General features: G+C 34.2%; 1 long non-coding RNA gene across 1 annotated transcript in view; it reads right to left on the bottom strand.

Moving 5' to 3' along the window:
* The window catches only part of LOC140517881 (uncharacterized), a 94,587-nt gene that overhangs the window by 63,442 nt on the left and 17,817 nt on the right, over positions 1-13,328 (bottom strand). The window contains exon 2 of the long non-coding RNA XR_011971765.1: positions 6,810-6,874. This is a non-coding gene — a long non-coding RNA (uncharacterized lncRNA). The remainder of the gene's footprint in view (positions 1-6,809; positions 6,875-13,328) is intronic.

Genomic DNA, 13,328 nt, shown 5'->3' with positions numbered 1-13,328 from the left:
AGAATTATTAGCTTAGCAAAAAAGGTGTAAATGCTGAAGAAAATAACTCCTTGAAAATTAGAATTGGCTGAATGGAAGTTAATGACTCCATGAGACAGCAAGAAATAGCAAAATAAAGCTGACTGAGAAAATTTTTAAAAAATATGAAATATCAGATAGGAAAAACAACTGACCTGAAAAATCGATTATCCAGATTATACCTTGCTAAAAGGCACCATAAATAATTAATATCAAGACTGAAAATATATGCACCAAATGGCATAACATCTAAATTTTCTAGATTTTTAGCAGAAATACAAGACTGGTTCAACATTAGAAAAACTATTAGAATGATTGACCAGATTAATGGTAATAAGAACAACAAAATCTTATGATTATTTCAATAGATATAGAAAAAGTCTTTGACAAAATATAACACTTATTCCTATTTGAAAAATACCAGAAAACTTAGGAATAAATGGAGTTTTCTTCAAAATGATAGGTAGTATTTATTTAAAACTAAGCATTGTCTGTAACAGAGACGAGCCAGAAGCATTTTCAACAAGTTTAGGAGTGAAGTAGGAATGTCCAATGGTGCCATTACTATTCACTCTTGTACTAGAAATGCTAGCTATAGCCATAAGAGAGGAAAAAAAGAATTGAAGGAATAAGCATAGGCAAAGAGAAAACAAACTAACATTTTTCTTTTTGCAGGTGATATGATGGTTTACTTAGAAAACATTTGAGTTAACTAAAAAGCTAATTGAAACAATACTGTTAGCACACATCATCATCATAATTTTTGTACATTACCAATGAAACCCAGAAAGAAAAGATGGAAAGAGAAATTATATTTAAAAGAACTATGGACAGTATAAAATACTTGGGAGTCTACCTGCCAAGACACATAATAAGACTTATATGAACACAGTTTCAAAACACTTTTCACACAAATAAAGACAGTTAAACAATTATAGAAATATTAGGTAGGATAAGTCAAAATAATAAAAATGACAATACTACCTAAATTAATTTACTTATTCAATGCCATGGCAAGAAAGCTGCCCAAAATTACTTCATAGAACTAGAAATAAAAGCAAAATTAATCTGGAGGAGCAAAAAGTTAAAAATATCAAGGAAATCAAAGAAAAAAATGGGAAGGAATGGGGCCTAGCAGTAGGCAGATCTTTGCTATTAAGCTGTAATGATAAAAAAAAAATTGGTACTGTGTAAGAAATAAAGAGGTTGATGGGTGGAAGAGATTAGGTACATAACATATAGAAGTAAATGAATACAGTAATTACATACCACCAGGCCATCTGGAAGAATTGGATAATGCATTCCTAATGCAGATCACAAAGCTAGTAGTGATGCAAGATACAGTCATCATGGAAGGATACAAAGCTTTAACTACTTGTATACCTGCTGGATGTCTCTATTAAAAGCAGAGCAGCTGATGTTCTTGACTTAACTGCAACTTTCTGAAAGGTGAAATTAGAGAAAGCAAAAGAGCTACTGCAGTTTTGGGCTTTACTTCTGACCAATTATGTTAAATTATAAACCATAATCTTGGGAAACAATGACCATACCATCTTATATATTTGATAGATGAGGAGGAGAAACATAAATAAGTTTGATTTGTACCCTAGATGATGGTAGGAGAATAAGTAGAATCCGGTGATATAAAATATGAGAAGGGAAATTGGCTTAAGTAGAACGGGATGTTCTTTCTAATGATACAATCAGAAGTTATTTTAAGGAGCTGGAAAAAGAGATGTTGAGAGAAACTTATGTGGTTGAACCAAGAAGTCATTGACTAATTCATTCTAAAAGGATATCTGTTAAGATCTCAAAACAAGTACAGGAAACCAAAATTAAAAGTATAGTGTGTGTACAGTTAGAAAAAAAAATGGTGAAGATATATGTTTAAGATGGTTATGTGCATGGTCATAGAGAAGTCTAGTTTTCCCAGATATATTCCAACAAAGGTCAAGAAATCCTTCATCCCACCCAGGATTATACATAGTCAATTCAAGAACAATGAATATTTTCCCACTTATTTAAGATTGCTTTTATTTCAGCAAACAGTATGATAGTTCTTTATGTGTCTTGTTAGGTACACTCCTAAATAATTTATATAGTATGTAGTTAGCATTAATGGAATTTCTCTGTTTCTTTTTACTAGCTTCTGCTGATAAAATACAGAAATGCTTATGATTTATGTGGATACCTTTTATACCCTGAAAATTTGCTGAAATTAATGTTTCAATTAATTTTAATTGACTCTTTTAGTTTCTGTAGATGGATCATAATATAATCCCCCAAAATCTATAGTTTTGTTTCCTTTTTGCCTACATTTTCTCTCAATTTTATATTTTTTCTCTTATTAATACAGTTAACATTTATAGCAGTCAGTGTGTTGATAATGGACTTTCATACTTCACCCTTGATCTCATTGAGAAGGTCAATTTATGTCTATGCTTTCTAGTCTTAACAGAAATGAGTGTTGTTTTGTCAGTTTTTTTTCAGCACCAATTGTTAGAATTGTGTGTTCAATAAAATTACTTTTGTTATTTTTTTGTAGCCTGTTACACCTATGAATTTCATTATATTGAACTAACTCTGTATTCTTAACATAAACATAGTCAGAGTATATAGTCTTTTTAAATATATTCCTGGAAACTCTTTGCTAATTTTAAAAATATTTTTGTATTTGTTTCTTAAGAATGTTGGTCTACAGTTTTCTTTCTCTGCCTTATCTTTTCTTGGTTTAGGTTGTAAAGTCATATTTACAACATAAAGAGTTTAGAAAGATCCTTCTTTTCCTATTTATTTGATGTTAGTATCAATTATTCTTTTAATGTTTGATAGAAGTCACTTATAAATCCATTTAGCCCTGAATTTGTTTTGTTATGAGGGTAGATATTTATAGCATGTTCATTTTTCTCACATTAGATTATTTAAATAATCTGTTTTTTATTTGCATATTCTTTGTATTTTCATTATTATCTGTTTCATCTAAGTTATCAATTTTGTTGGCATATATTGGGCAAAATAGTTATTGATAATTTCTTACATTCAAATTTCAATCTCCTTTTTATTTAAAAATATAATTTGGTTTATTTCTTTTTAAAATTCAGACTAGCTAACTTTTTAATTAGTCTAAAAGTCTGGTTTTATCAATCAAGTGTTTTTTGTGGTTTGTTTGATTTTTTCTTTCAATTTTGTTAACCTTTTCAATTTTCAGAATTTATATTTTGTTGTTTATTTGAGGATTTTATTTATTGCTTTTCTTTTATATTTTTTAGTTGTATGCCCAATTTATTGATTGTTTTTTCTGTCTTTTGTGGATGAAACTGCTTTGGATGCATCTCATAAAGTCTTGTTGTGCTTTCTCTTTGATTTTTTTGTTGATAAAATTTACTATTTTTTCTATCATTTGTTCTTTGGCTCACAAATCTTTAGCATTAAATTTCTTATTTTCCAATCAATTTTAATAATTTCTTCAAAAATTATATTTAACATAACAATCACTATATTGAAAACAATGTTTATATTGTAGTCAATGAAAATATGCCAAATAATTCTGCTTTTCTACAATAGTTTTTGTGCCCAAATACATGACCAATTTTGGTACAGGTGCCACACATTGCTGATATATATATGTATATCAGCATACATGTATATATGTATACTTCTTTCTATTTCTATTTTTAATAATTATAAAAGATTTATCATTTCTAATTTTTCTAAAATTCTATTCAGGTCCTAATTATTTATATTCCAGAAGGGTGTGAAGATATAAATGTCCCCCGAGGATCTCACTATTTTCAAAGGTTACAGAAGAAGTAAGGAAAGATGAACATAGGGTTTGGCAAGGTTGGGGGCAGGTTGTTATTTGGATGTCATAGTTTTAAGGAAAAAAATAAATGATGGGGAAAAGAAATATACTAAAGAAGAAATGAAAGAGAAGGGGGAGGGACTCACTATTTCTCACAATTGAAGTTCATGAGAAGAAAAGTATAAAACATATGGATGATGGGGGTGGAGGAAATAAACTTAAATCTTATGTAAAAGGGACAAAGGAGTGTTAAACACTTACAGAAAAACAAAGAATTTGATGTGGAGGGAAAATGCAGCTATGAGGGAAGAGGGGGTTTAAGAGATAGGATAGAATCTGAGGGGGAAGTAGAAACAATAAGGATGAACTTTAATTTTAGGTTGTGAATCACAAAATGGGGATTTTCAGGAAAGAAAGAAAATATAAGAACCAGTCATCAGGGTCTAGGAAAGATGAATGGGAGTGGGTGGCAGTGGATCACTTCAACTATAGGATTGCATTTCCTCATTTGTATCACCTTCTTGAGAGAAGGCATCAAAATGAGAAGAAAAAATATAAAAGGGTATGATTGAAGGAAAAACAAAATTAACAATCATAACTCTGAACATGAATGGGTTAAACTCAACCACAAAATGAAAGCAGAATGGATTCAAAAGCAGAATCCAACAATATGCTATTCACAAGAAACACATTTGTAACATAAAATTTAATGGAGCATTAAAATGAAGAACTGTATCTGAAATTATTATGCTTCAGTGAACTCAAAAAAACCAGGGTAGCAATCATAATGTCAGATAAAGTAGCAATAAAAGTAGACATGGTTAAAAGAGTTAAGCAAGGAAACTATTAATTTTGTTTCCTCAACCATATCTTCTTTCCTCTCTTAGAAATATATTAAGAAATCATTTTTTTCTTCTCTATTCTTATCTAAAGCCTTTAGACCCAGTTGAATGAAGTAAAGTTTTCAGCAGTTAATCAAATACCAAGGAGACTAAATACCTTTTGTAATATTATAAGTGTAAGAAAGGCAGGATTTTTGTTTTTGTTTTTGAACTCTGATAATTCACAGCTGTACTGAGTCATGAAGGTTTCATACCTCCTGGCTCTGAGGCAATCAGGAGTTGAGTCTTGGTTATATATTCTGGGAGGCTGGCATATTGTTTTGGGGGCTCTTTCATAAGTAGTACCTTTTGATTCCCTGGATAGGACTCTGAGTAACCATTTGTTAAGAGCCCCCCAACTACTCAGATGTTGATGCTCTCTCAGTCTAGTGGTGTATGTAGGTAGTTGTATTACTTCATTCAGATAGTTGTAGCCTTGTCTGTTGAATCTTTGTACTAATTTCTCTTCTTGTATTTTCTACTTATCTGTAATTAAAGTAAGATTGTTAACCCCTTTAAAGCTGTCTTTCCTTTAGAAAAGCAGATCAAAGAACCTGTGCTAGCAGTCTACCCTGTGTGCTAGTGTTATTACTAGTCAGCAATACGGGGTTTTGTGGAGCTGGGATAGTTGTCAGACCAGTTATTGTGTTGCTTTTTGTCAGCAACCTGAGAGAAACCAAATGAGCAACAGTAGTGGGAACAGTTTCCTGGGTGCCCAGAGCAGGGCCCCTGGGAGATAAGCTTTTCTTCCCCCTCCCTACCTCACTAGCACTCCTGAGGAGACAGCAGCTGTGGGAGGAAAATAAGCTTGTGGGAGGTGGGGAGAGCCAGAGCCAGGTCTTGAGTGGAGTAGCCTTGCCCCAGACTGTGCTGGAGGGATGGAGGCTCTGGAAGTGTGCTGTGCCCGGAACCCAGACCAGAGAGGTCCCTTCCCATGTAAGACTTGGAGAAGAGGAGTTGATACAGAGGTGGGGTTGTGTGGGCCAGAGTTGGAGGCTGGAGGCAGGAGCCACTGGAGGCTGCAGTGCCTGGACCCAGGCAGAAGCAGAGAGAGGTTACCATTTTGCTTTGGGGATTTCTCTTATGAGAAGGACCTTTTGATTTCCTGGATGGGACTCTGAGTAGCTGTTTTTTAAGATTCCCCCTGGACTACTCAGATTTTGGTGCTCCCTCATCTGGTGGTGTATGTAGCTGGTTGTATTACTTTGTTCAGACAGTTGGAGCCCTGTCTGTTGATCTTTGTGCTAATTTCTCTACTTGTTTTCTCTGTTTGTATTTCCTCCATGTCAGGATGTTGATGTTTCTCTGAACTAGTGAATGACTTATATATGTTTAATTTTAAAAGTATAGTTAACCCCTTTGAAGCTGCCTTTCCTTTATAAAGCAGATCAAAGAACCTGTGCTAGCAGGCCATCCTAGGTGTGCTAGGATGGTTGCTAAAATGAATATCCTTTTCAAAGACCTAACCAGTTTCTAAAGGAAAACAACACTAAAGTTCATCGGAAAACTCTGATTTCCCTGAAGATAGAATTAGAGTGGTAACCAGACAAGGGTAAAAGCCCTTTGAACTAATCCACAATTAAGAGCAGTCTTCCTTTCTCCTTCCTCACTCTTTATATTATTTTATTTTTTAATTGATATGTATTTATTTTCCCTCTCAATTTAAAAGGGAAAGGCACTTTAAAAATATACATAGTCAAGGAAGATAAATTTTCATATTGTATATGTCCAAAAATCTATGTCTTATTCTGCATCTTGAATCCATAACTTCTCTGTTACAAGGTAGGTAGTATAGTTTATTACTAGTCCCATGAAATCATGGTTGCTTATTAAATAGATCAGAGTTCCTAAGTCTTACAAAGTTGCTTTTCCTTTCAATGTTGTTTTTATTATACAATAGTTCTCCTGATTTTGCTCAACATCCTCTTTTCCCCATGTGTTGACCAGATTAAGAGAATGATTCTCCAGGGTGTGCTGACATTTTAAGTTATTATTTTTCTGTTGAAAAATCAGAGATTGTCACTAAACTCTGAATCCTTGCTTTATCTTGACTATGGAATTTTGTCTTTGTTCCTGAATACTATAAAATATATGAAGACCTTACTTACAAAAGGAGAGTTTCAATCATCAGAAGGTAATTCTGTTCTTTGAATCTTCTTCTAAGCAGCAATGCCTGTAAACATATAAATAATATTTCTGACGGTCTTAAAACCTAAAGAACAGAATACTAAAATTTTTCTTCCATTGCTTAAAGACAACATAGGCAATAAAACAATATTAACACTTAATATATGTGTACTGAATTGTATAGCATCTAACTACTTAAAGAAAAAGTTAATCAAATTATAGGAAGATATAGACAATAAAACTACACTAGCTGAGGAACTATGTTTTAGACCTAAACAAATCTGACAAAAGAGTAACAAGAAAGAAGTTAAGGACCTGAATAGACTTTTAGAAAAGTTAGATATGATAGATCTCCGGTAATTATTTCTCAGATGTTCATGGTATCGTCCCTCAAACTGACCATGTGGAAGGGCATAAACAGCTCATAAAAATAAAGATAAATGGATGTATTAACTACAACATAAATTATAGCTCATAAAGTACATTCAAAGAAAAGAGTTAAACTTAAATGTAGGCAAAAATAATCAAATCCAAAAGAATTGATAGGTTAGAGAACTCATCATAGAAAATTACAATGGATATAGAGGAAGCAGTTCTTTAGGGTAAATTTATTTATATATATATATATTTATATTTATATATATACACACACGCACACACACATATATATGTATTAACACTCTCATTAACAAAAGACAAAAATAACAAATGAATGATTTGAGCATTAAAGTTTTTTTAAAACCCTAAAAAAGGAAGAAATCAAAAACCTAACTCTCATGGGTGTAGTCTGACTCATGCCAGTCCCCTGGTAGCTTCGGCCTGAAATTAGAATGATATAAGACACTTAGAATCCATCTAATAGTTAACATGAGAAAATTTACTTAGTGTAACTGGTTTCTCAAAGCATAAGACTCTCCTCATTGATGCAGATTGATTACTCAATGCTTTGGAACATTTCGTGTGAGCCTACGTGAGGGACAGAGTTGGTGAGAGCTTGGCAGAAGAGAAATATTGATCTTTTGGCTTTCAAATTTGAAAAAGAAGATACATTGCTTCTGATTCTCTTCAAGTCTATGAAGGAAAAGAAGGACTTTGAGAAGAAACCACTACGTAGAAGAGTTGGCACCTTGATCATGTCCCTGTCAATTCCCAGCTTACTTCACTAGACATTTCAACGAATTTTCCCTTAGGTGAGATCTGGGACTTTCTCTTGGTCACACTGAGATATATTATTTTCAGTAGGAGAATTCATTCACATTATGTATTGCCTGGTGCATTCTCATCTGTATACATTTTTGATTTTTACTTGCTATCTGTTTTAGATAAATGTGTTTTTGTTTTGCTATTTGCTATGTGTGTTCATTGTGGATTTGGCATTTGGTGGGAAAGGAGCCAAGCCTTGGCTAGATAGTTTGGAGGTAATGGTGTCAAAGTCAAATAGAAACAGGGGCCACTAATCATATCTAAAGAGCCTTGCAGACAAATGTTGACTTAGAAAACCACATATCAACATTATGTTTGATTGAATTTTTCTTTATCTTGTTAAATATTTCCTAATTACATTTTAATCTTAGGACAGCTAGGTAGCAAAGTGGACAAAGTGCCAGGCCGAGAGACAGCAAGACTCATCTCCCTGAGTTCAAATATGGCCTCGGACATTTATTAGTTGTGTGACCATAGGCAAGTCACTTAACCCTATTTGCCTCAGTTTCCTTATCTATAAAATGAATTGGAGAAGAAAATGGCTAATCACTCCAGTATCTTTGTCAAAAAACAAAAACACGAAACAAATAAAAACAAACCCAAATGGAATTATGAAGAGTCAGACACAACTGAAAATGACTGAACAATGACAGTACATTTTAATCTAGTTCAGGTCATACTCAGAGGAGTGTTGTGAGCTGATGAACTCTGAGGGCTACATCTTTGGCATCTCTGGTTTGGGGCACTTTTTCCCTGCGAAGGAATAGTGATCAGCAGCTCAACTTAAATCTAAAAATTGTCACCCCCTAGACTTATAATAATGGGGGATGGGATAAGAGAGATATAACTGTAGCCTAGTACCCTTTCTCAGGGAACAATGGCCAGCTTCTTAGCCAAGCTACTTGCTTTCCCTCCTGGAAGAAGTAAAAAATCAAAGAGCATGCAGAAGAGAATCTAGAAAAGCCTAGAGATATCTATTCACACCTTTCTGTGAATCAAAACTAGACAGAATCATATACACTACATGAAACTACATGAAAAACACATACATACGCCTCTACATTAGCTATAGCAAGGGAAGGGCATTCAGAGTAGAGAAGAGATGTTCATTCAAGATAAAACATTAATTCAGTGGAACACAGCTTCTCACTGTTGTTTATGTGTCTGTGTTCCCAAGACTGAGGAAGGAGCTCTAGTCTCTTGCATCCTGGCCTTTTAGTAATGAGACTAGGAAACTATGTCAATAGCCCTAATCTTAGTCCCCTGAGTCAATTAAATCTCAAGGACTGTTTTAATACCTTTTAATTTTAAAAAACTATCCTAATTTACATGGAAGAGTTTAGCACATTGCTCCCACCACATAAATTAATTATAAAAATAGAAATTCTGAAAAAATAAGAAATAAGCAAAATTTAAAACAAAAAAAATTAGATTGATAAATAAAATTAGAGGTTCCAAAATGAAAAATCATTAGCTAATCTGGTAAAAATAGAAAAACCAAATTGCCAGTCTCAATGAAAAAAGGAGAATTCATTACAAATGAAGAGGAAGGCACGTGACTCCAAAACAGGTAACTTAAGTGAAATGTATGACATATTTGCCCCAAAACATAAAATAGCCAGATTTGCAGAATAAGAAATAGAGAATTTAACTAATCTAAATCTCATAAGAATAAATTTAACAAGTTGTAAAGGAACTCAAAGAAAGAAATCCCAGGCTCAGACAAATTCATAAGTGAATGTATAAAATATTAAAAGAGCATATCTGTAAAATCCAAAGGCAGAACTAGATAGCCCTTACAGTCTCTTCCAGCTCTAGGCCTAATCATAATTCTGATACTGTAGAAATTATTTGCAAAAAAGGGGGAAGAAAGTATCTTACCAAATCACTTTTGTGAAACATGGAGTCTCGGGTACCCAAAATGGGGAAATGCAAAACAGAGAAGGAATACAATAGACTGATATCCCTAATACATACCAACATAAACATATTGAAAAAAATATTCTCAAAGAGGCTTCACAATGGCCTCACTGTTGTTAGTCAAAAGAAAAACTCAGCAACATTTTAGGGAAATTACTATGACCAGGTGAGTTCAATACAGTTCAATATCAGGAAAACTATGAACAAAAAAGATCATATTAATTATAAAAGCATTTTTAAAACCCCACATGACTGTATGAAAAGATGCAGAAAATGCTTCTGATAAAACATTAATTTATGTTAAAAACATAGGAACAAAAGGGATCTTTATTAATAGTAAATATGTACATATACCCAAAAATGTGTGTGCATGTCTAAAACCATGAGCTGGAATAATCAGTAATGGAGAAATGTTAGAGTCCTTTACAATAAAATCAGGGTAAAATAAGTGTATATATTTTTATCATTATTATTTGATATAGTTCTATAAGTGCTAGCTATAGCAATAGAATCAAGAGAGGAAATTGAGGGATTGTATGTAGGATGAAAAGAAAATAATTATTACTTTGGCAGATGATATGATAAATTATTATACTATATTATTTAAAGAGCCTAGGAATTCACCTAAAATTAATCAACATAAATAATTTCATCAAAGTAGTAAGATATAAACACAAAAATCATTTTAAGGCATATTATCAACCAAGATACCTAGCAGGAAGAAATAGAAAAAGAATTTCATTCAAAATACCTACATAACATATTCAATATTTAGGAGTCTATCTTCCAAGAACATATAACAGGAGTTGTATGACTACTATTAAAAACTTTTTTTAATAGAAGATTAAAGCTAGTGCCCAAAGTGGGGCTTTTCCTCTAACAGAAACCCAGGCCTCCCTTTCAGCACTGCCCATCTCCAGCAGCAGTAAAGTTTCCTAATGTTTCCTAAGTAGGTGTTTCCTATTGAGTTTCACCCTAGGTTACAATGATATTGAAAACTGAGAGTCCTTTAGTCAGGGTCAAAGAGCAGCCCCAAACTATGTTATAAGGTACTAACCCTACTATTCAATTTATCAGATCATTAGTGTAATGGGAGGAATAACTGAAGAAGTATCAGTACTTAAGAATATACACGATGCTTTCAACTCCTGTGGGGGCTTGGATGGAGGCTCCTTTTTCTTCCTCTATTTACAATATGTGCAAGAATCTTGACTTTCTTGTTATCTTACTACGTGGTGATGAAAAGCCTTTTAATGGCTACTGTTTGTACTTCATTTCTGAAGAGGACTTCATGATGTTGGAGTAAAATTGTAGATGATTGATGATGTCTTGACTTGTACATGAATGAAATTTAAGTGAAGCAGAGTTGTGCGAAGTTGTCAGCCTCAGTGTCTCTTCCAGAGTCACCAAAATCTAGTGGCAGAGCAAAAGTCAAGACACCTGGTGATGGCCCAGAATGCAGTGGTAACTTCAAAATACCTTGTTATCCTCCATATCTGGCCACATTTAACCACTTTCATGACCCTTGGAACAAATTGTTCTCATCTGCTGGGGAAAATCTTTACATGCTTGGGGTAGGTATCCCCTAACTCAATGATGGATTTGAGGCCTCAAACTTGTTTAACCCATCTGCCAAGATGTTTTAATGAGGTGTGGCTGCTGAGCATGCTACAGCTTCTTGGAGCCTCAGGTAAGACTTGAACACCAAATATGGACAAACAGCCCTAAAAAGGGCTCAGCCCTTACACCAGAGGTGCTAGTCCACCCTGAACACTCCACATGCTCTAGGTATTCTGTAAGGTCAAGTTGAAGAGAAAATGCAACTCTGATAGGTGGACCACTTGTACAAAAAGCATGGAGACAGGAGATAGAATGGCATGCATAGGAAACATTTTAGCAGGCAATTTTAACTGGAGTGGTGAGTGTAATTACAGGACTGATGAAAAATATGACTGAGAAGATAGGTAAGACACAGATGGATAAAGCTTTAAATTCCAGGTTGGTGATTTTGTATTTTATCCTAGAGGCAATAGGGAATCGTTAAAGGTTTTGAACAGATGGTTAACATGGTCAGAACTATGTTTCAGGAATATTAATGACGCAACTGTGTGGATGAAGGTTGAAAAGAGTAGATACTAGGGGTTAAAGTAGTACCAAAACACTACTACTACTACTACTACTACTACTACTACTACTGCTACTATTAGGAGAAGCTCGGTGAGGAGTAAGGAAGTAGTGAATAGAGGGCTGGACCTGAAGTCAGGAAGACTCCCTTTATTGAGTTCAATTTTGGCTTTAGACACTTACTAGTTGTGTGACCCTAGGCAAGTCACTTAACCCTGTTTGTATCAGTTTCCTCATCTATAAAATGAGCTAGAAGAGGAAATGACAAACCACTCAGATATCTGTGCCAAGAAAACCCCTTAAAACAGGTCACAGACAGTTGGACACAACTGAACAACAACAAAATACTACTCCAATGAAATGGAGGTATCCTAAGGTTCTTGAAGCCCATATCAGCCCATATTAAAGATGTGGCAGGTCATACTAATGTAGAAAGACTTCACTTATAGATCTGATGACAGACTGAATGTCTATTGAATAAAGTGCAGCCTAGTTGAATGCAGAGCAGCTCATTATCATCACATTGATCGTGTGGGTGGTGAATATTTTGGCCATAGCAACTCATTAAGATGGTCTTCTAATATGCTGGAGGATATTGGGGAAAGGAAATGTGTCAGTGGAGAGTGCACAACTACACTGACAAAAATCACAGGATTAATATAGGACCTATGGACTATTCATTACTTCATTGTTGTATATACTTCCCTGTGGTGCAAACCCTTGGAAAAGACAAACTAAGAGTGGTGTTCTTGGATTGGGGGCAGCCAGAATAAAAGAAAGAACCTGCATTCTTTACCCATAGGTGTAAGAGGGACTCAGTCCAAGGAAGGGATTTGATGGCAGCTTCAAAACTGAAAAGATAACTCACAGCAAAGCAAAACCTGGCCTTGCAGGCAGAAAAAAATACTGTTACACGGGACAGTAGACCTGTGGTATACCACATGCTAGAAGAGAGAAACTAATGGCCCACACAAGGATATTAATTCAATTCAGCATTTCTTAAGTTCCTGTTCTGTGCAGAACATTGTACTAAGCTCTTGAGGACAAAGATTTTTTTTAACTACTTAACTAATTTTTAGTTAATTTTGAGATTTTGAGCTCTAAATTTTCTCCCCCTTCCTCCCCTCTCCTCTTCCCAAGATGGCATGCAATCTGATATAGGCTATACATAACATTCATATTAAACATATTTCCACATTAGCCACATTGTAAAGAAGAATTAGAACCAAAGGGAAAAATCATGAGAAAAAAGA

The sequence above is a fragment of the Notamacropus eugenii genome, chromosome 1, assembly GCF_028372415.1.
Source record: "Notamacropus eugenii isolate mMacEug1 chromosome 1, mMacEug1.pri_v2, whole genome shotgun sequence".
Classification (NCBI taxonomy): Eukaryota; Metazoa; Chordata; class Mammalia; order Diprotodontia; family Macropodidae; genus Notamacropus; species Notamacropus eugenii.
The sequence above is the reverse complement of the archived record's forward strand: the minus strand, read 5'-3'. Positions and strand labels throughout refer to the sequence as shown.